The 22,368-nt window shown below is 47.5% G+C and overlaps 1 long non-coding RNA gene across 1 annotated transcript; it reads left to right on the top strand.

Annotated features, from left to right (window-relative positions):
• The first annotated feature begins 13,712 nt into the window (after positions 1 to 13,712).
• LOC309659310 lies at positions 13,713 to 21,637 on the top strand. Its single transcript, XR_014262740.1, has 2 exons — positions 13,713 to 18,745; positions 19,134 to 21,637. It is a non-coding gene; the product is annotated as an uncharacterized lncRNA (long non-coding RNA).
• The last annotated feature ends 731 nt before the right edge of the window (positions 21,638 to 22,368 follow it).

The raw sequence follows: 22,368 nt of genomic DNA, 5'->3' as shown, positions 1-22,368 counted from the left end.
ACCCTGTCCCGATGTCCCAAACTGACTGACTTACTGGGGGAGTGGGTTAGAGCTGGGCTCCCCCTTCTTGTTGCTTCTCTCCTGAGAAGGGGGTGCAAGGAACACTCTAGCAGATAGTTCCCAGCTCAGGCGCCTGGCGAGTCAGCCCATTCCCTCCTGAAGAAGACACCCAGCTGGGCCGTAAATGGAGGGGCCAGCAGACCCGATCCTGCAGCCCCCGCCTTGGCACTGGGTAGCCCCAAATTTCCATGACGTGACGAGTCCTTGCCACGTGGGATGGGACAGGGCAGGAGGCTGGAACATGCTTGGGTGGAGGAGGGACAACCCCTTGGCCCAGCAGTCCTCCAGGAGCCACCTCTGTCACCTGCGTCCGCTGCTCTCGATTCACCGATGGCCCCAGGCACAAGCTACAGGCTTCCGCGTGCCTGCTAGTGCCATTCATGTGTTTTAAATGTAATAATATTTATTCTCCGGGAATATCCTCCATCAATCCTAGTTTACGGTGTGTCGGGCACATGCCAGGGCCTGTGGGAGACGGGGGGTGGGCAGGAAACTTGTGCTCAGAGTTCTGGAAGGCTCCAGACCTGAAGAGTTCTGGGTTTTCAGTGATCCCAGGACTTAAACAGCAACAGCAAGAGAACAACAACGATACACAGCAACACAACGGCATCAGCGCTCCCCAAGGACCGGGCGAAGGAGGTGAGTGGCCCTGGAGGTGAATCCCACACGCTGAGTGGCCCCGCCCCCTGGTCGGATGAAAGGATGCTTGTTAGGACGATGATATCTTCAAAAGCCGAAGCTTTCCCCAGAATCGCTGAGAGGTGCGAGGTGACAAGAGTCAAGATTAGAAAGGAAACAGAGAAAACCAGAGGGATGATTCCATTCGGAAACAAGGCGTGTCAGGAACCACCCGCGCTCCAATTCAGATCTCGAGACCTCACCTGTGCCCCGAGCTCTTTTCGGGGTGGGTCTTGCCGGCTGCACAGGTGTGCGCCCTGACAGCACCCACTGCCGCACCCCCACCTCCTCTCCCCCCCCACCCCAGCTCCCTCCCTCACCACCTGCAGTGCCCCCTCTGATCCCCTCCCACTGGCACCACCTGCGCAGAGGACTGGGGCAGGGGCTCCCCTCCAAGGGGTGCCCCTGAGCGAGGTGTTTCAGGCTTCTCGGGGCGTCTGTGTGGCCGAGACCGCTGGATATCGCGTGCTCCCGGCCTCTCCCAGCTCTCCTGGCATCGCTTCCGCCCCCACCCCGGGCTGCACTCACCACTAAAGCACTAGCCACGAGCACTCCGCCTCTGGCTCCGCCTTCCAGGGAGCCCGGCTCCTACTAACGGGCCCCACCGGCCCACCCATGGGGTCCCGCCCCCTGAGGCGGAATCCCAGAACCTGGGGCAGCGGGGACGAAGAGCTCTGCGTTGCAGGAGTCCCTCGGACGTCTCATTTAAATTGCGTTACCAACACGTGAAGTAGGTGGGACTTTGTCCAATTTAGAGATGGGAAAACTGAGGGAGAGAGTAGCTCAAGGACTTGACTAAGTCCCCAAAGCTTTAAAGGGACCTGGGGACTGAAGGCTGCTGCTTCCCGGGGAGGAAGACGAGGGAGGGCAGGGCGGGAGGAGCCCCTGGACCTCACTGCCCTGAGTGGTGCATAAGCAGATAACCCCTGTGTGTGTGTGTGGGGGTGTGTGTGGGGTGAGTGTGCACGAGCATGTGCGCACGTCTCTCGAAGCTCAGGGTCTGCCGTGCGGCCACGCCCCCTCGTGGAGCTCAGTACCACGGGGTGAAGGATGCGGCCCGCAGCTCACGGTGGAGAAGTGCGTGCGGGGCCCCGCTGAGCCCGGCGGGGCGGGCTGTGAACTGCGGGGGCCCGTCCACGAGAAGCGGAGAAAGGCTGGGGGAGCCCGGGTGTGCTGAGGTCCACAGGGCCGGCAGCCTCGTTCGCGCAGGCTGTGCCCGCAGGCAGCGTGGTGGGGGGGGGTGTCGTCAGGCTCGGGGAGGAGGGGGTGGGAGCGCCAGCCTGGCCCGTACCTGGTGCTCACGCCACGTCACACCGGAGGCAGGGCGTTTTCACAGGCAGTCGAGGCCCCATGCGGATGCCAAACGCAGTCGTGCTGCCCTCAGAGGGGCGGTGGGCGTCCTAGGGGACTTGGGAGGGGTGCGTACACGCACGCCGAGAAGGGCAGCCCGGGCCACGGGACACTCAGCCTGAGAAAGGGTTTCTGCGGACACCCTCTCTAAGCGTTCCCAAAACGCTTCATCCAGGGTCCTACGTGAGAGCCCCTGGACAGGTGGTTTTCGCCTTTGAATGTATTTAAGAATCAACGAGGGTGCCTGCGAGGAATTTGGATGCGCAGCCCTGACCTCGGAGACGGGAAGATGGTGGGGAGGGGCGGCAGGGAGAACTGGGGCTGAGGCAGTGACATTTTCTCGGTGTTTGAGGGGCCTATGACACACGCAGCTTAGCTTGGGTTCTCTCCGAGCCCCATAGCCTACACATCAGTGATTTGGCAAAGCGATCCCAGGGCCTTGGGAAGACAATGGAACCCAGCAGAAGGAAGCCACTCCCACCGTGGCCCTTGGGCTCAGTCCTGCTGGGGGACTGAAAGGGGTGTGATCACCCAGCGGCCCCCATCCCCGGCTCCCGGTGAGTTAGCTGCCTGGAGTAGTCAGTATGGGAAACAATCTTTCGTAAATGCAAAGCTGTTTTCTGTATATACTGTTGGGATTTGCTTCATTTGCTGCATTGTGTGTTAAAAGGGTGCAGTCTGTTACAGGTTGACACATTGATTGACCTGATTTATGCAGAATTAATAAGCTATTGCGATAGTGTAGCGTTGGTATGCTGCACATGATACTGGCAGCCCGGGAGTTCATAGATGGACTTGGGACCCAGCAGTTTTGAAACGTGTATATGGAGTTTAAGAAATTTATTTTCCAGGTGCAACCCCCATCTAACTAAATTTTTTCTTCACCTTGTACACTTGACAGCTGAAAAAACCATAACATGGGAGTAATAATGGGTCAAAATAAAGTACTGTTTTGGTGTGGGGAAAAAAAAAAAAAACGCTTTTAAAAAAACGTTCAGGGCGTTGTCAACTCCCTCGCTTTCCCACTTGGCCAGGTGAGCGGGCTCCTGCAGATGTTCAACTTTAGAGCAGCAGGAAAGTCCCGGGAGGGAGAGAAGGAGGTGGGCGGGGCCCCGGGGCAGGTGCTTCCAGCTCCTCCCTTGTGCAGCTGGTCACCAAAGCAATGGCCCGGAGCAAAAGGTGCGCTGAGCTGACGTGAGGTGGTGCGTAAAAGATGTCCAGCACGGCATCCAAAAGACAGATCCTGTAAACAGCTGGATGTCTGAGCCTGGAGCTCAGGGAGAGGTTAGGCTGAGCTATAAATGTAGGAGTCATCTGGGTATCCATGATATATAGAGCCAGGGGTGGTCAACGAGGGCATAGACCAGAGAGGAAAAATGAGCGGGCCGGGGCTGAGTTCTGAGTTTCCCCATTCAAAGGGAATCCGAGAAGGAGTGGAGTAGAAGGCAAACCAGGTCAGTGGGTGTCCTGGAATCCTAAGAGGCTGAATAAAGACAGAAAAATCATCAACGTGTCACTGGTGCGCTTGTCAGGAGTGGTGTCCATGGAGCAGTGGGGAACACCTGACAGGAGGGCAGAGAGGAGGCTGGAGTCTACTTTTAAGATGTTGGCTGTGAGGGGAGCGGATGTGGAGGCCGGAAGGAGAGGACAGAGGCTGGGCACCTGCTGGGAGGCTGAGGTGGAAAAGTTAGTCACTACTGTGCGCCAGGAGGTATTCCCTCTCCTTTTGCATTATCTGTTGTTAACTCCAATTTGATGGTTGAGGACAGTGAGACTTAGATAGATTGCATTACTTGCCCGTGTTCAGTGAGACTTAGAAAGATTGCATGACTTGCCCATGTTCAGATGGGTAAGGGGCAGGGAGGGGATGTGAACCCAGGGTCATGGATTCTGGAATCTATTTCTTTCCGTGACCACGCTCTCGTAGAAGGGGCAAGAGGCTGGGTGACCCCAGCAGGGAACAGTAGGCACAGAAGGGAAAGGGGCACGAGTTTATTCTCCAGGTGGAGTTTCTCTTCCTAGGAACTTGGGTTCTGGAAGTTCACCTTACCGTTCTAAGCTATTTCCCAAAATGACAAATAACAATTTAGTTTCCTGCCGGTGAAGTTTCTCTGATGGAGCTGGTTATTACAACGTTACTGATGCCTTTGGGACAGAGCATGATGGAAAGTAAAAAGCTGGCATTCCACAAGATGTTCTCAAAACCATTTCTCCACGGCCCTCCATCCTCCCACTCCCTTTATTTTCGCTCTGCTGAAGACCTAAGAGCTCAGGCTCTGAGGATCGTTTGTGAAAATAAGGTAAATGGATAAGTTTGTGGAAGTTCTCCACTTGTCTGCTTTTCCCACCACAAATGCTCCCAGGATAATGCTGAGTGAGCGTAGTTAGTCCAACCAATGGCGAGTAGCAGTAACGGGTGAAATACAGATTGAGTAAAACGATGTCCAAAAGATGGCTAGTCAGTTATGGACATAGCTGCCCTGGGAACCTGGTACATATCTTGACTGAAGCCTTGAAAACGGAATTAGGAATTAAATTCAGCATACTCAGGGAAAACAACTCAGAGCGGCTTTCTCCATTTTGAATACTATTCCCAATGATGACCTCTAAGTGACCAGCAGATGTCAGTATAATATAGGTCTAGCAAGACCCTGCCTCTAAGCAATGAGATCTGTTCACAGACTCCCAAGGCCCCAAGAATAAAGGACCGGCCTAGACCTGCAGAACCATAATGTCTTGTATTCTTGCCTTTGCCATAGTGTGGGCAGGTGTCTGAGAACAGCTTCTTAGTTCAAAGAAAATGCAGGAGATATTCAAAGAACTGAAGGAAATAGAAAGCAAACATTCACTTATATTAATCTCATTCAAAGGTCTTAATGTAAATATGATATTCTAGAACATTCTAGAAATATGTTTGTGGCTATACATGGTGTCCACAGCATATGGTTGGTATTTTTTTTTAAATAGGCTAAATTAGCATGTATAACATCATCTTTTTATGCCATGTACATTCTATACATTACAATTCTTAAAAATTAAATAAAGCATTTTCTTTTGTACAAAAATACTAAAGTTCTTAAGGAAACAAACTGTGTGGCTTCTCTCTCACAACTTACGCACCTGGAAACATTTTTGCCTTTTCTTTGTGGTGATGGGAGTTTCAGGTTGGTCATTCTTGGTGGCCCTCTCTGAAGCTAGAAAGGAGTAGACCAGTTGCTCCGGTTATACCTTGTCCCATAGTTCTTGCCCTTAGATTTTTCTGGGTCAGCATGAAAGGAGCCAATGCTTAAGGAAGATCAGTTCAGTAAAAAGATGGATAAGGTTGAATTATTGCCCCATAGGAATTTATACCCAGTGGGGGAAAAATTACACACATAAGTAATTCTAGTACATATGATTGATGCTGTTTCTTTACCTGGGATGCTCTATCCCCTCTTCTTCCTTACCTGGCCCACTTATGCTTATGCAGGAAGACTTCCTAAGCCTCCCGCCCACTTTGCCTAAGGATAGCAATTACTCTTGTACCTGCTTCTCTGTCCCAGGGCCTTCGAGGGGCCAGGGCACAGGACTAACTGAGTGTGCCAGGGGATGGATGTGTCCACAGCGGCCCTTCATCAATGGTGGATGGGAGATGGTGAGGGTCAGGCAGGACAACCTGCGGCACATACCACGTGGTCTCCCAGACATGCCCAGTGGGGGTGGGCCCAGGTGCCCACAGTGGTGACCATGCAATGTGCACGGACTCCCTCCCTTCTGCGTCTCACTCCCCACTCCCACCAATGCATCTCGGGATCACCCCCAAATAAACCCTTGTCTCAAGTTTTGCCTCTAAGAGAATCAAGCCTGGGAACAGGGAACAGTCCTTATCCCAGCACATCCCAGACTTCATTAGAATTGCCTGTTTCCTGGTCTGTGTCCCTCCCAGCCTACGGGCTCCCTGAGGACAGGAGCCATATCTAGGTCCAGCTCTGTCTCTGGACCATGAAGATCTCTCAATAAGTCTTTACTGACCCCTTGAGTCTTACCAGAACTCATAATATAATCAGCAGCTTGAAGGAAGAGGACCTTGCTCTTCCCAGACCTTCCTTTGCCTAGCTGATTGGAGAACAGTTTTGTTCAAAATTTACTTCTGAGCAAATGAGGCCAAGAAATTCTAGATTTGTTTCCATATATGACCAGTTTTCCTTTTTCATTATCCACCACATCCCAAATCCTCTCTCTTCTGGGTTTGAATACCAACTCCACCACATTATCCCATAGGAGCCGGCTTGTTCCTACCACTGTGTCTGTGCACCTGCTCTTCTCTGCCTGGAACGTGTCCCCACCCCCCTTCTTCTTTCCCTAGGATGATTCCTGCTCATCCTTCCAGACTCAGAGTGCATCACTTTCTCTGAAAAGATCTTCTTTATCCACAGGTGAATGTCCCTCTGCTGTTTTCCCATACAACACTCTGTATTTATGGTTAAAAAGGAGACCACCATAACCTAATGGCTGAGGATGCGGACCTTGGAGCCAGGCTGCCTGGTCCTAATCTCAGCTCCATCACCCACCACCAGTGTGACTGGGACAGGTTACTTAACCTCCTTGGACCACAGTCTCTTTATTTATTATAAAAAACAAGGCAATAATAATTCCTGTCTCACAGGGCAGTTGTGGGTTGTCGTAGGGATTAAAGCAGAGACACACTGTGTTGGAAATACATAGCGTCGTACCAAGCACATTTAAAGTACTCAGTACGTTATCATTTCATTACGTAAGAGGAAGTGGTGGGGTATTTGTGTGTGTGTTGCTGAGGTGCTATGATTCTGCACTCACTTCCAGTGTGTTTATTCCCCACACCAAGCAATTCTCTGGTACCAGCTGCGTGGCCTACGATTTAACTCAATTCTGATACTATCTACCTGGAGGTGGCATCAGAGCCCACAGATTAAGGGCTCAGTCCTATAAGACTGCCCCCCCCCACTTCACATGCCAATCACAAAAGTTGTCACCCGTACCTGTGACCAACTGGCTATAAATTAGAAGTTCCCACGACCCCCATCTTGGGTTTCATTGATTTCATAGAGCAGCTCACAGAACTCAGGAAAACCCATTTACTCACTAGATTACCAGTTTATTACAAAGGATGCCAAAGGACATGAATTAAGAGCCACATGAAGAGATAACGTAGGGAAGTTCCTGAACAAAGGAGCTTCTGTCCCTGTGGAGCTTGGGGCCTGGAACCACAGCATGTGAAAGCCTTCCGGTTCACCAACGTGGAAGCTCCCTGAAACCTATTCCTTTTGGATTTTATAGAGCTTTCATTACATAGGCACGACTGATTAAATCATCAGCTGTTGGTGATTGATTCAACCTCCAGCCCCTCTCCCCTCCCAGGTAATCAGGGGTGGGAGTGGAAGTTCCAACGAACCCCCATCCCTAGGTGCTTTCCAAAAGTCACAGCATTAACGCAAGCAAACTCAGTTGTAATGGAAAGGGGCTTGTTATGAATAACAAGACACTCTTTTCACCTTTGAGGCTCTGAAGTGATTTCAGGCCTTGAGGACAAAGACCAAAGATTTTAACAAGAGATGCTCCCATTGCTCTTATGCTCAGGTAATTCTAAGAGTTTTGGGAGCTGAGAGCTAGGAACATTGAATGAAAACCAAAATATATACTGTTGGTCCCCTGGCCATTCCTATCCACAGATGCAGGACCTGTGGATACAGAAGGCTGAGTGTTCTATGCCATTTGATAAAAGGGATTTAAGCACCTGTGGATTTAAGTATGGGGGGTCCTGGAACCAATCCCCTCACTGCCGTGGATACTGAGGGATGACTATATTTATTATAGGTCACAGTATCACGGGTGCATTTCTCTGGGAAGCTCCCTTTAATGTGAGGACTTGGTCAGTTTCCCTTTGTAGTCAGGAATCAGGAATTCTGGGGGCCTGGGAGGTAAGAGGTTGAGCTCCATGAAGTGAAAACATATTAACCAAACAGTGAGAAGAACGTGGGTGACACACATCAGTCTTCTTCCTGTAGGAGCCTCGCTCTCTCACAGCTGGGTCCCTTTGCACGTGCTGTTCCTTCTTCCCGGAGCTGTGTTGCATGATGTTCCCCTCTAGCTCTGTTCCCTGGGGCCGGATAACTTCTCCTTCAAGATTAGCTTGCGGCACCCACTCTGAAAATGCTTCATTAACACAAAGGTCTGCAGAAACCGCCCACTGTGTGTCCTCTCACGTTGTGACTGTCTCTGTTGCTACCTTGACAAGGAGTTTGCTGTAATTCTTGGCTTTCTCTCTGCCTTTCCCACCAGACTGTTCTACTTTTCAGTTATTGCTCAGAGTTTATGTTAAGCACCTTCCAACAGTATAATTCCTCCCCCACTGTCACTTCTGGTATTTATGCCCTACATTTTACTTCTTCAAATGTTATAAACCCCATAGTTATTACTTTTGCTTTTAACAGTTTACTAACTTTTAAAGATATTATATATAGAAAACCTTTTTATACCTACCATTTTTCCATTTCTGGAATTCTTCATTCATTCATGCATATCTGACTTTATACCTGGCATCATTTCATTCTCTGTGGAAAACTTCCTTTAACATCTTTGGTTGTTCAGGTGTGCTGGTAAACAAATTCTCCCACCTTTTGTTTGTTTGTCTGAAAATGCCCTTATTTCACCTTTATTTTTGAATGATATTTTTTTCTGGATATAAAATTCTAGATTGATAGTTCTTTTTTTCTGTTCTCTAAAGATGTTGTTTCATTAACATAAGACCTTTTTTGTTCTTCTGATGAGAAAAATGGGGTGTTCTTATTATTGTCCTCCTGTATATAATGTGACATTTTTCCTCTGGCTGCTTTTAAGATTGTCTATTATTGGTTCCCAGAAATTTGATTACGATGGGCCTTGGTATTATTTTTTTGCGTGTTTATTCTCTCTGAGGGTTTGTGAGTTTCTGTTTCTCATCAAATCTGGAAATATTTTGGCCATTATTTCTTCAGTTATATTTTTTGTGATCTAATACCTCTTTCCTCTTCTTCGGAAATTCTAATTCCTTATAAGACCACTTAATTTTTCCCACAAGTTACTGAATTTTTCTTTATTTTTCTTCAGCCTTTTTTCGTTTTGTCTTTAAGTTTGGATTATTTCTGTTTCTCAGTCTTCATGTTCAATGATCTTTTCTTCTACAGTGTCAGAAGCATAGAATATCCAGATGATGAATACTTTATTTTAGACATTGTATTTTTCTGTTCCAGAGTTTCTACTCTGTTCTTTTTTAAATAGTTTTCATTTCTTTATTGAGATTCCTCAATGTTCCATCATCATACTCATGTTGTTCCTTCAGTCTGTGACCACATTTATAATTGCTTTGAAGTCCGTGTTTGCTAATTCAGTAATTCTTGTTATGTCTGGGTCTTTTCTTAATGACTGCTTTTTCTCCAGGTAACAGGTCATATTATCCTGCTTATTTGCATGCCTATCAATTTTTAAATTTTATGCCAGACATTGTGGATGCTAGCTTGTTAAGTGTCTGGATTATGTTGTCCTTCATAAAGAGTGTTGAGTTTTGTTCTGGTAAGTAGCTAATTTACTTGTAGTTCTGTATGGTTCTTTTAAGGTCTGCTTTTAAGCTTTGCTAGAGTGGGTGTAGAGTACCTTTTATTCCAGGCCTAGACAACCACAGTTTCTGAGGGTCAACTGAGTTTCCACGGAGATCTATTCATTCTCACAAGTTGGGGCTCTTATGTTTCCCAGCTCTTTGCAAGTTCTGGGATCTCTATTTGGCTCTCAGCTCCCTGGTCATCCTTCTTTGCCTTCCTTGTGGAGTTTCACCTACATATCCACAGCTTATTATTCAGCCAAAGTCTCAAGGGGACCCCTATACCAATTTCTGGAGCTCCTTCTCTGTGAAGTTCCCTCCATCTCATACTGTGTGCTACGTAATCTAATTGTCTTAGCAGCCAAAATCTGATCTTTGTCTTCTCTGCTCAGCAAGATTACTGTGCTCTGCTTGGGCTTACCTTCCCTATGCCATGGTCTGGAAAGTGCCTTCAGGCAGAAAACCAGGGGAAAACTCATCCCATTTTCCATCTCTGAGATCTCAGTCCTGCCATGTCTGATGTCCAACATCTGCAAACAGTTGTTTCATATACTTTGTTCAGTTACAGAGTTGTTGATGGTGGGAGGACTAGTCTGGTGCCAGTTATTCCCTTTGACTCCTCTGGGTGTTAGGAGAAGAACTGTAGATGCAGAGGCAGGGATTTTAAATCTGTGCATCCCTAACTCTTACCCATTGTACAAGCTCACGGTCAATGCCTGTGCAGCGTGGTCATGGCCTCACCCAAAGACGCCACATTCTAGTTCCCTAAAACCTGTGAATATGTTACCTTATGTGGCAAAAGGGACATTGCATGGGATTAAATTAAAGCTCTTGAGAGGAGGAGGTTACTCTGGATTACTTGTGTGTGTCAGTGTAATCACAAGGTCCTTACAAGAGAGAAGCAGGAGTTGACAGTGGGGAAAGGAGATGTGAAGATGGAACCAGAGGTTAGAATGATGCACTTTGAAGATGGAGGAAGGGGCCATGGACCAAGGAATGCAGGTGGCCACTAGATCCCGGAAGGGCAAGGGAACAGATTCTCTCCTGAAGCTTCCAGAAGGAATAAAACCTTGATTTTAGGTTTCTGACCTCCAGAACTCTAAGAGAATAAATTTTTGCTTTAAACCACTAAGTTGGTGGTAATTTGCTACAGCAGCAGGAAGAAACTAACACAGCACCTTATTTTTATTTGTTTTATGGACTAAGTGGGAAAAGTCCTGAGGAAATTGAGCTTACTCAATATTAATGCCTTGGTGATCATAGCTAGCAATTCCCTCAGTTCCTGAAAATTTTTGGCTAGTTAGATGTGGAACAAAGTGAGAACCCTTCAAAAGATAAAGAGCTGAAAAGAGGCAGGTAGAGGACCCAGAATGTCAATGTTGATTGGGGAACAAGGTCTGGGAGGAGTTGTCTCATCTTCTCGACACATGACGAAGAGGAGGAGATATTTCTGATCTGAGATTGATGTGAGAGCCAGGCCTTCCGTGGTGTCTGCTGAAATAATTCTTCTACAGCATCCATCATCCAAATCTTAGCTGAGTTCCTTAGTCAGAAGGTTGGGGACTTTTATGCAAAAATCCTAGAGTAATTGACTACATTAGCAGGAATGGAAACTGTTGTCTGGATACATTGTAATTTATAGATATATTTAAGTGACTCGAATAAGCTCATACTGAGATGGGATTCAAACCTAGGCCTTTCTGAGCCTAAAACTCAGGGCCTGAACCACCATGCAGTTTTGCCTTAGGCCTTAGTAAAGGACCAAACCTACATGAGCATCTTGGGGACAATCCTCCAGCATCACCCAGCTTTGCCTGATTGGCTACTGAATGAACAGGTGTGTCCTTGCATGCATCCCTGAATCCTTACATTGAGGAATAAACTACTTGCCTCTCTGACTTCTCAATTTTCCCTCCTTGGAAAGAAAACCCAGGTCTATTAAAATGAAAAGAACTAATTTATTCATATCATTGAGCCTCTGCCCCTTCTGAAATTCCTCTCTTGGTATCCACTCTTCTGCAGAGAGCTAAAATACTCAACCCAGCAAGGGAACGAAAGAAAAGGGCCTTAGGGCTATTTTCAGCCTCACCTCTCTCTAGCAAGAATAGCTGGTGGTTTATTGCTAAAAGCCATATCCTGGACAACAGTTCCCTATGAAGGTCTGTCCCTTTCTGGGAGGCCACGACTCTAAGAGCTCTCACCTGTGGCTTGTGGGTGGCGTGAGCTCTTCTGCCCGTAATTGACAGCTGGCCCCTCAGGACACTTCATTTAAGTCTCAGTCCCTGAGCTAGAAATTAGTCTGCCTTTGTCCACACTTTCCTTGTCCCCAGACTCAGTGTGATTATAAATAGCTCTATCTGTTCCAGGATAAGTAATTCAAGACTCACACTCTGGTTGCCATTTGATTGTAATCACATAATCACATCTGTGTGCATTGCATGAGTTTTAAAGTGAAGAGGTGAATATCAGCCTCATGATGCTCAAGACCAGTACCTTGACTAAGGCACTTGTGCTTCTCCTCATTCCCAAAAAACTGACATCAGCCCAGATGTTCAGCGATTATGGAATTCCATACATAAGATTCAAACTGCCACTTGGAAAAACTAGGAAAGACCTTCTGGTATGTTGGAAGTGGATCTTTTCTGACATACCTGAAAGAAAGAAGGGTATGGAGCATTTTTTGATTAAGTCACACAGACAGGGCTTCCCTGGTGGCACAGTGGTTGAGAATCCGCCTGCCAATGCAAGCGACACGGGTTCGATCTCTGGTCTGGGAAGATCCCACATGCTGCGGAGCAACTAAGCCCATGTGCCACAATTACTGAGCCTGAGCTCTAGAGCCCGCGAGCCACAACTACTGAGCCCGTGCACCACAACTACTGAAGCCCGTGTGCCTAGAGCCCGTGCTCCGCAACAAGAGAAGCCACCGCAATGAGAAGCCCGTGCACCGCAACGAAGAGCGGCCCCCGCTCACCGCAACTAGAGAAAAGCCCGCACACAGCAACAAAGATCCAACGCAGCCAAAAATAAATAAATAAAATAAAGAAATTAAAAAAAAAAAAAGGCACACAGACACAATGAGTCCTAGAGGGGGCTCTAAGCTTTAGAAAACATGTCACGTGCTTGGACTGTGGATGGCGATTTTAATACTCCTGCATGCTTGACTTCTAAATGTCTTGCCGACGATTTTATCCAGGGCATCTTATGGGAACACACATTAATTTAGTGCTTGCTTTAGCAACCGGATGCTGTTCAGCTTCTAGACCCTGTTTCTGGTTGGAGTGAAAAGCAAACAGAATCATTGCTAAGATAATCATCTTTGCTGTATTTATGCTAATTTCTTGTTAACATTTAAAATCAATTGATTTTGATTTGGTATTAAACATCGGATACCCTCCCTTTCCTCCAAAGGGCGGAAATACTAAACAGCTTATTTGGACACCTGATGGGCTCACCCCCAAATTTAATGTGAAAAATGATTGGTTAATACATGTGTTGTTTGAATGATTTGTATTCAAAATTTGAAAAAAGTAAGAGACTTGCCTCAGATGGACGACTCAAGTGTATTTTTCCTTTATCCATTTGCACGGCTACCTCTACACTTGATCTTGGAGGATGTTCCTTACTGCAGGCCCTCTACCTCCCCGTCCAGTATAAACTCCCAGGGAGACAAATGCCCCTGGTTCATTAGTTTATTCATGCAGTAAATATTAAGCATCTATTGTGTGCCAGGCTGTGTTCTAGACACTGAACACAATTCCCTACTTCATGAAGCCTACATTCCAGTGGTTCCGTTTTATAATATCCACACTTCGTCGAGGCCAGAATACTTCCTGCCACATCTGCTCTGGGTTGCGGTTGCCTTTGGTCCTTCAACACCATCCCCATCGCTTGAACACCATCACCGTCACCACCATCTTGAACCCCATGCATTGGTAGTGCACCGACACATACAGGGTTGGGTAAGTCACACTCACCACTGCATGCTTGGTAACTATGTACACACTTGCATGTTTATTCATTCTTGTGTTCATTTCTTTTTGTCCTCATGCCGCCCACTTCCATTCACTCATCCTCCATAGGCAATCACATTTTAGTAATATGCTTCATGGGTTTCTTTGAATTTGAAGGTCATCTTTTTAAAAGGTGTGCTCTTGTTTTCTGGGTACCTATTTTAATTTTATGTAAATGATGAAGAATGGGGCCTCTTGAGCCAGACAGTTTGGATTCACATCCTAAGTCTGCCACGTACGATCTGTTGAGCTTGATCTAGTTGCATTACCTCTCTGGGTCTCTGTTTTGTTATCTGTGAAGTGGAGCTGATAATAGTAATCCACACCACTGGATTGTTGTGAGGATTAAATTAGCTAATACGAGTGAGGTGGTTAGAGGGATGTCTGGTAGTAGTCATCCTTCATAAGGGTAAGCTACCATTATTACTCACCTTTCTTTAATGGTAGGCTGACTTGTATTCCCCACCAAATGCTAGAGAAAGAGGCACTGATTTGTTTAGTTGATTAACATTTGTTACTCAGGCCCCTCATTGTCTCTTATTAGCTGATGTGTGGGCCACCCTGGGGTCAGTACCTCAGTCCTGGGGTCAAATGAGTGGCCCCTCTCAGCAGAAAACAACTTAATGACATTCCCAGAGCAGGACTTCGGGGCAGAACCATTGTGGTTAGAGGTCTGAGTCCAACAAGGAGACAGAGGCCACATGGTGGGTGAAACAGGGGAAGTTTAAAATAAAGAACTTCTAGTGAAATAGCATGTAAAACACTGACCAGCTTAAACTGGTTTTGCCTCCTTAAATGAGTTGATTGATTAATCAAACCATGAGCTGTTTTACAGAGGCAGCACTGCGCATGTGCAAGATGGGAAACCATGTCTCCAGGATGACCCTGGAACCAAGAATCTTCAGTCTATAGAACTCAAAGAATAGAAATGTTGCCACTGGAACCTTACAAAGTGAGAAGTCCTTCAGTAAGGAAAATCTGGCTTCCAGCAGCTTGAGTAGCTTACATGGACTGATTTGAGACTAGCCAGTCAGCTTCCAAGTTTGAAATTTCCCTAACTCCTCAAACTTCACCCCAAATTTCACCCCATCTCCCTGGATCAGGGGGACAGATTTGAGCCCCGCCGACTGTCTCCTTGCCGGTTCACCTCTCAATAAGGCTCTTTCCTTTCTCAAAAGCCAGTGCCATAATACTGTCTTTTAGGCACTTCAGGCAGCAAGCCCTGCTGGGTAATACTAGTGATGATAAAAGAGTAAGTATAAGACATAAGGAAATACCAAGAAAGGACAGACTCAGAAGGAGCTCAGATCTCATTGGAGAAGGCGTGGTTCAGCCACTGGACAGCATGAAGTTTGCTTGTTTGGCCAGGCCAGCGCTGGTCTGGAGCTGCGGGGCGAGTGGTAGGACACCCCCCAGGAACTCAGGTGATGTGGGTGTGATGGGTTGGGAGCCCTTCAGAGCAGGAGAAGGCTGCAGAAAAGCTGTCACCAGGCCGAGGCTGCAAGACCTCAGAGGGATGAGTTCTGAACCCATGCCTGGGGCTGCCACCCCCCAGGCCTGGAAGTCCTCACAACTACACCTCGACCCCTTCTACTCTGGACACAGCAGGGAGCCTCTTCCTTCTGTGTGTCCCTCTGGCGCCCTCTACCGAGAAAGCTCAACGTAGTGCCTGCTCGAAAGGAGATGCTGAAAGCAATTCCGTGGTTGGTCACAGAGCACGACAGGGGGGTGTGTTCATTGCTGAGAGGCAGGAGTGTGATGTGGACACACGTGTCCACTCCACGCTCTACTAGGTATAGAAAACATTGCCAGATAAGTCATGCGGGAATCACCCTCTGCATCTGACACTTGGCCCCTCTGGAAAATTGCTAGACTACGTCCAATATTTATTGAGCACCTACCGTGTGCCAGGCGCTGTTCAGGGGGATGTGCTGAGGGGAGACTGCAGTACAGGTGGGCAAGGGTCTTGTGCTCGTGGGGCTCACTTTCTAGAAAGGGAATTGAATAAACTAATATACAAGGAAATCTGTAATCACCAGTGCTGTGTTGGTTACAAGAGGATGGTGGGCTGGTCAAGGAAGCACTCTCTCAGGAGTGACACGGCCCCTGAGGTCTCAACATCAGGAAGGGACCGGCCAGGTGAAGACACGAAGGTAAGTGTCCCAGGAGCAGGAGCTTGGCCTGAAATGCTAAAATGCACCCCTAAAATCCCAAACAGTCATAATCTACTGACCCTCCCCATTTTATAGATAAAAATTATCTATAAATGGATCTAGAGACTGCCATACAGAGTGAAGTAAGTCAGAAAGAGAAAAACAAATATTGTATATTAACGCATGTATGTGGAACCTAGAAAAATGGTACAGATGAACCGGTTTGCAGGGCAGAAGTTGAGACACAGATGTAGAGAACAAACGTATGGACACCAAGGGGGGAAAACCGCGGTGGGGTGGGGATGGTGGTGTGCTGAATTGGGCGATTGGGATTGACATGTATACACTGATGTGTATAAAATTGATGACTGATTAAAAAAAAATTATATGTATGAGTTGACAGCTGATTCCATTACTTTACATATATTTATATGTTATTTGGATATGCATTTTAAAAGCTTAAACCGTGTTGCTGTATTTCCTTAGGGATTCTTGGGTATTCTGGGTGGAAATTTATTTGTGGCTCAACTGCGGGTCCTGCTCACACAAGGATCTATGGGAAGAGATGAGACGTGCCCTTAGGGTGCCTCACTCCCTCACCCCATGCTCCCGAGGGACAGACATTTACCCATCCTTCCTTCTTTCTTACCACCTTTGTTCTCTGCCTTCCTGCGGGAACCACAGCCTCAGAGGTAATCTGTGCCCTTCTGCTCCTTTGACAGAAACCTCCATTAAGGTCCTTTTCTCCTAAGAACAGCTCCACGATTCGAACTCTCCCTCATCTTCCCTCCCATCTCTTCCCATCATATCTCGCATCTAATCAATTACCACTGCTCAGACAGCTGTCACAGGGAACACTGGAGCCCATGAGCCGCTCTGCTTCAGCCTATTAGAGGATGAGATACTTTAATGCGTTAGTCTCAGGTGCATCAGGGAACAAAAAGATAATTTTCTACTTTGATGCCTTTGGCATCAACCACAGGCAGATGGAAGAGATATTTGTGGGTCAGGGGAAGGAATTTACTCTTCCGTGTATGCTCAAGGCTGGTCCAAAATAAAGCAAAATGAGCTCTCTTTTTCCTTGCATGTGTGTGTGATTCAATGATCTCACTTTATTTTCTGTTCCCATTAGACTTACTTACTGACACAAAGAATAAATAGCAACAGATGAATGCATAAACAAAATGTGGTCTATACGTACAATGGAATAGTATTCAGCCTTAAAAAGGAAGGAAGTTCTGACACCTGCTACAGCATGGATGAACCTTGAAGACAGTGCTCTGTGACATAAGCCAGTCACAGAAGGACGAATACTGTATGATTCCCCTTATGTGGGGCACCTAGAGGAGTCAAGTTCAGAGAGACAGGAACTCAGATGTTGTTTGCAGGTGCTGGGGGATGACAAATCTGCTCAGTGGGGACAGAGTTTCAACTGGGGAAGATCAAAAGTTCTGGAGACGGATGATGGTGACGATTGCAAAACAATGTGACTGCACTTAATGCCCCTGAAATGTACACTGAAAATTGGTTAAGATGTTGCGTGTATTTGTTATATATATTTTACCACAGTCAAAATAAAACAGGCAGGACATGAGTCCTGAGGCTGCTGACTGCTGGTTTCAGCTGAAAGAAGAGGAGCGAAGGAATTACACGTATTTGTTCCACAAATCGGACGGGATACTTCGCAGGCATGACCCCGAGGTGCTCTAGGGTAGCTTGTTTTCCTGGAACAACTACCGCTTCTTTCGTGGCAACTCTGGCCAGCGCTATTTTTTTTTTAATTAATTAATTAATTTACTTTTGGCTGTGTCGGGTCTTCGTTTCTGTGCGAGGGCTTTCTCCAGCTGCGGCGAGCGGGGACCACTCTTCATCGCGGTGCGCGGGCCTCTCACTAGCGCAGCCTCTCTTGTTGTGGAGCACAGGCTCCAGATGCGCAGGCTCAGTAGTTGTGGTTCACGGGCCCAGTTGCTCCGCGGCATGTGGGATCTTCCCAGACCAGGGCTCGAACCCGCGCCTCCTGAATTAGCAGGCAGATTCTCAACCACTGCGCCACCAGGGAAGCCCCAGCGCTATTTTTCACAAATGGCTTTCTTCATATTCAGACGCGCTATGAGCACAGAGCTCCTTCTCAGCTGGGAAGCGGCTGTGGCTTTTTCTTTTTTTTTGGTATCTCATAAGGAACATTTTATTGAATGCTGAAAAGTTCTAAAATCCTATCCATCATCGGTTTCCCAAACTCCATTTTTAAGGCAAGGCTTTCCTAAGCCTGTGGCACAGGTACTTACATACTGGTGGCCTCTGGCATCTAAAAAAATACCCTGTATATTAAAATGGTATCAACTTAAGATGATCCTGGTAGATCAAGAAAATAGTTGAGAGTTTCAAGAGCTGTGCTTCTCGCTAATTTTGTTTCTTTTTTTTTTGTTTTTGGCTTTGAAGGTTTTCCCAGCCCAGGTTTTGGCAGAGCAGAGGAGCTAGACATTGCGGGGAAGGAGCTGCAGGCAGGAGACTGGCTCTGCGGAGTCCTGTGCCTCTCGAAGGGCTGATGGTGATTGCTTTGGGGGAACGCAGACTCCGCCCCAGTTAGTGGGGCATGGGTGGGGTACTCCCTTCATTACTGGGGCATCTGAAGAGCGTTTCGAAACATAAATGGCAGTTTTTGACAGATTGTATCTCCTATAGAATGCGCTCTAGTTTGGCTGAGCATATTGCAATATGCCTCCCCGCAAAAGACTTTTCTGGGTTTCTGCTTTTTCCCAGAATGTATATAAAGAGATGGCTACTCCCCATAATTGCATCCCTCTCTAACATATATAAAACACGTATTTACCGATTAGCAAGCTAGGGAGGGGTGGCCAAGTCTTCAGAGTCTGATTGATCGAAGCCATTCCAAAGAACAGGTTTCGGGCTTCCCTGGTGGCGCAGTGGTTGGGAATCCGCCTGCCAATGCAGGGGACACGGGTTCGAGCCCTGGTCCGGGAGGATCCCACATGCCGCGGAGCAACTGAGCTCATGCGCCACGGCTGCTGAGCCTGCGCTCTGGAGCCTGTGAGCCACAACTACTGAGCCCAAGTGCCACGGCTGCTGAGGCCCATGCGCCTGGAGCCCGTGCTCCACAACGGGAGAAGCCACCGCAATGAGAGGCCTGCGCACCGCAGTGAGGAGTGGCCCCCGCTCGCCGCAGCTGGAGAAAGCCCGCACACAGCAACGAAGACCCAACACAGCCAAAAATAAATAAATAAAATAAATAAATTTATTAAAAAAAAAACAAAAAAAAACAAAGAACAGGTTTCATTAGGTCCCTAATTACCATTACATCTGATATGATAGAGTATTTCATATTCATCCTAGGGAGATATTTGTTGAATCAGAAGCCTATGAGCTCCTAGAAGGAGAAAAAATAACTAAGATTTGGAATCCTTGAATAAGGTAGCTTTGGCTGCCTAGGTTCTTAAGCACCAGGGAAGACATGCTCTAGAAATTCAGGCACTCAACCAGTGCATTTCATCAGATACAATTCCCTCTGATTTGAGAGGAGATCCACTTGGAATCAGCAGCTGGGTTAGTATCATTTGCCCGTTGTGGATTGCACACATTCTTCTTACCTACTTTTCTTGATTTCGAATAGAATTTACAAAATGAAACCCTCAAACCACAGCATCTCGTCAGACTTGGAGCAAGTTCTTTGGTTTCTGTCAATCAGCCCATCAGATCCACCTGCCTCAGATGCTGCATCGGAAGCTGGTGACACAGGACTGCCACCTGCATCACCCTCCTTGCTGATGGGGTGGTGACACGAAGGTCTAGATTCCAGAACAGCATTTTTAGAGGGTCTAGCGGGTGTCAGGGCCCGAGTGAGGGTCTGTTCCCAGGTGGAGCCGTGCTTTTCTCACCACAGCAGCTCAGGATGTGATTGAGGTATCGTTCCTCCAAGCCTCCTTCCCTAATCCAAGGAGAACAACCTAACATCATTATGCATTTATTTCCTGCTTAAACTGGCCAGAGAGCTTTCTGCTCTATGCAACCAAACCCAGACTGATCCAATGTTGTGTACAGATACATATATTTGGAAGGTATTAATAGGCAGATTGGAAAAATGCACACCAAATCCCCAACAGTGGTTGCTTTTGGGGAGGAAAGGAGGGGAATGGAGTCAAAGCTGGGGGAGAAATGGACTTTGACTCTATCCGTGATATTTTATTCATCTTCTTAAACATCAAAACAAATATAATTAATGTTTAATTCCTGATAATAGAGTATGATGATGAAGTGTGGGAGCATTTGCTAGATTATATATTTTTTTTCTGTAAATTAAAAATATCCACAGAACCACAAAAATTAAATTCAGCAAATAAAGTATGGAACGAGAAAGGCATAAATCATCCTTGGTGTGGGGCGTGGTGGTGGAAGGGGAGTGACCAGTGAATACTCACCTTGTACACTCTACCGTATGCAAACCTCCACCCTAGTTGTGCAGTGCGGAACCTGCACAGCTGCACTCGGCAGCCCTGAGTTAGCTAGCTGGCTGCAGGGAAGGGCTCTATGCACAAGTTGTAGAAGGTAAAGTTGACACATTAGATTGTCACTGGATTCTGGGGTTGTGATTACCAGGTCAAGATGCTGAAGATTTTCCAGTGGAGGAATGACTTGATCTTCATGTATATGTTTGGAGGATTAATCAGGCATCTGCGTGCATGATGAATTGAGGGGAGGGAGTGGAAGCTGTGGTGCTAGTCAGATGATGGAGGGAGAGCCTGGGCAGCTGCATCACTCCGACTGGTGATTAGAGAGTTAGGTTCAAGCCGAGTGATGGTAGTCAAGTCAAAAAGCTGTGTCCCGAGCCAGGAGCCCCTTTTCTGCTCTCTCTCTGAGGCGGCCCCTCAGTCATACCCACAGACCCGGGAGCTGCTTCTGGAATGTCACGCCCTGAACGAGTGACTGCCCTGAACACTGTGGACCAGGATCTTTACTAAATGCTCTTCTGCCATCTCTCGGATGAAGCTGACACAGAGCGTTTGTTCCAGGCTCCTTCTGAGGAGTCCAGCAATGGTTCTTCAGGGACTAGTGTCCAGGGCAGTGAGAAGCGAGGTTAGGGGACATTACTTTCCCATTTCACTGATGAGGAAACGGAATTCACAAAAGGACAAGGGCTCCAGAGGGGACACATCTAGAAGCAGCAATGAAACCTGCATAGAAATGTGAAATTACTATCTCCAGAGGATGACTTTAAACCACGTGGTGTCAATGCGAGGAGAGGCATGGTAACTCACCCCAGATCAGCCAGGGCTTCTCTATCAGCTGCCTTGTCTCATAAGGTCATGTGGAATCCACTTCCACTCGATGTTCTCCCAGAGTTACAATGTCGATGCAGCCCTCACCTACTTTATTAGCGAACCTGGGTATCATCTGGGTCTGACAGGAACACGCAAGATCGCTGAAGCCACCAGATGCCTGGAGACAGGCGTAGCTTCTCCCCCAGAGCCCCAGAAGCTACCAACCCTGCCAACACCTTGATCTTGAACTTTTGGCCTTATAGTTCTGTTGTCTTAAGGCCACCCAGTTTGTGGCAATTTTTTGCAGCAGCCCTAGGAAACTGACACAAGCAAGATGCCAGATTCTCATGTGATCTTATGTTAAAACCTACATCCTCAAAGAACTCTGCTCTATGGCACTTGCTTTCGTGACTGGGGTTAAGTGTTTATTCTCTAGCTGTAGAGATTTCACCGTGGCGAATGTGGAAACCCTTGTCTTCATCCCAATCTGTGCCCTTCACAAAGGAAATTCAGAAGGCTTCTCAGAGCTCATTGCTCTGGGCTTTTCCATGCCACCTCCTGTTACTTTCCTCTTACACACACCGGTCCACCTGCCCTCAGGAACCCAGTTTCTGGGTGTGCAAAGCAGCAAGCTACTCACTGTTCCATCTCTCCCAATGAGTGTTCCTCCTCTTGGCTTTAGCTGAAACCTGCTTCTACCTGAGGACAAGGTCCCCGCGGGCTCTCACAGGGAAGCTTGTCCTCCTGCGTTCCTGGACCACAGGGATCCAAAGTGGGGTCCCATGCTCTCTGCGCCTCACCTGTAACCCCAGTCACGCCTTGATCCTTAGGAGGCATGTGCCTCCTTGCGATACTGTCCTTCATCGCTTCTCCTGGCCGTGCTCCGTCCTCCACCTGGCCACGCCCCTCATCCTGGGACACCTTGGCTCTAGACCCATGGTTGCCCCCTGATGCTGAATCCTGACATCCTTACTTGGTGCTCTGGTTTTTAACCTTCTCCTCCAGGGGGGTCTCTATCTCACTCCACTTTAGTTTTCACTCTCAGAGTTTGTTATTCCCAGAACCATCCCCTGTTCTTCACAGCCAAATTTGGTGAAAACTTGTTCACACCCACGGCTTCCATTTCTCCTTCCCACCCAACCCCAGTCCTCTGTCACTGGGTGTCCATCATACCCTGAAACGGCTGCTAAACCCCGTGAATCCTTCCTGGTCCTTCCTCACCTGCCTTCCCTGCAGCCTGGCCACTGTGG

The sequence above is a fragment of the Balaenoptera physalus genome (genome assembly GCF_965194825.1).
Source record: "Balaenoptera physalus genome assembly, chromosome: 4".
Taxonomy (NCBI): Eukaryota; Metazoa; Chordata; class Mammalia; order Artiodactyla; family Balaenopteridae; genus Balaenoptera; species Balaenoptera physalus.
The sequence above is the reverse complement of the archived record's forward strand: the minus strand, read 5'-3'. Positions and strand labels throughout refer to the sequence as shown.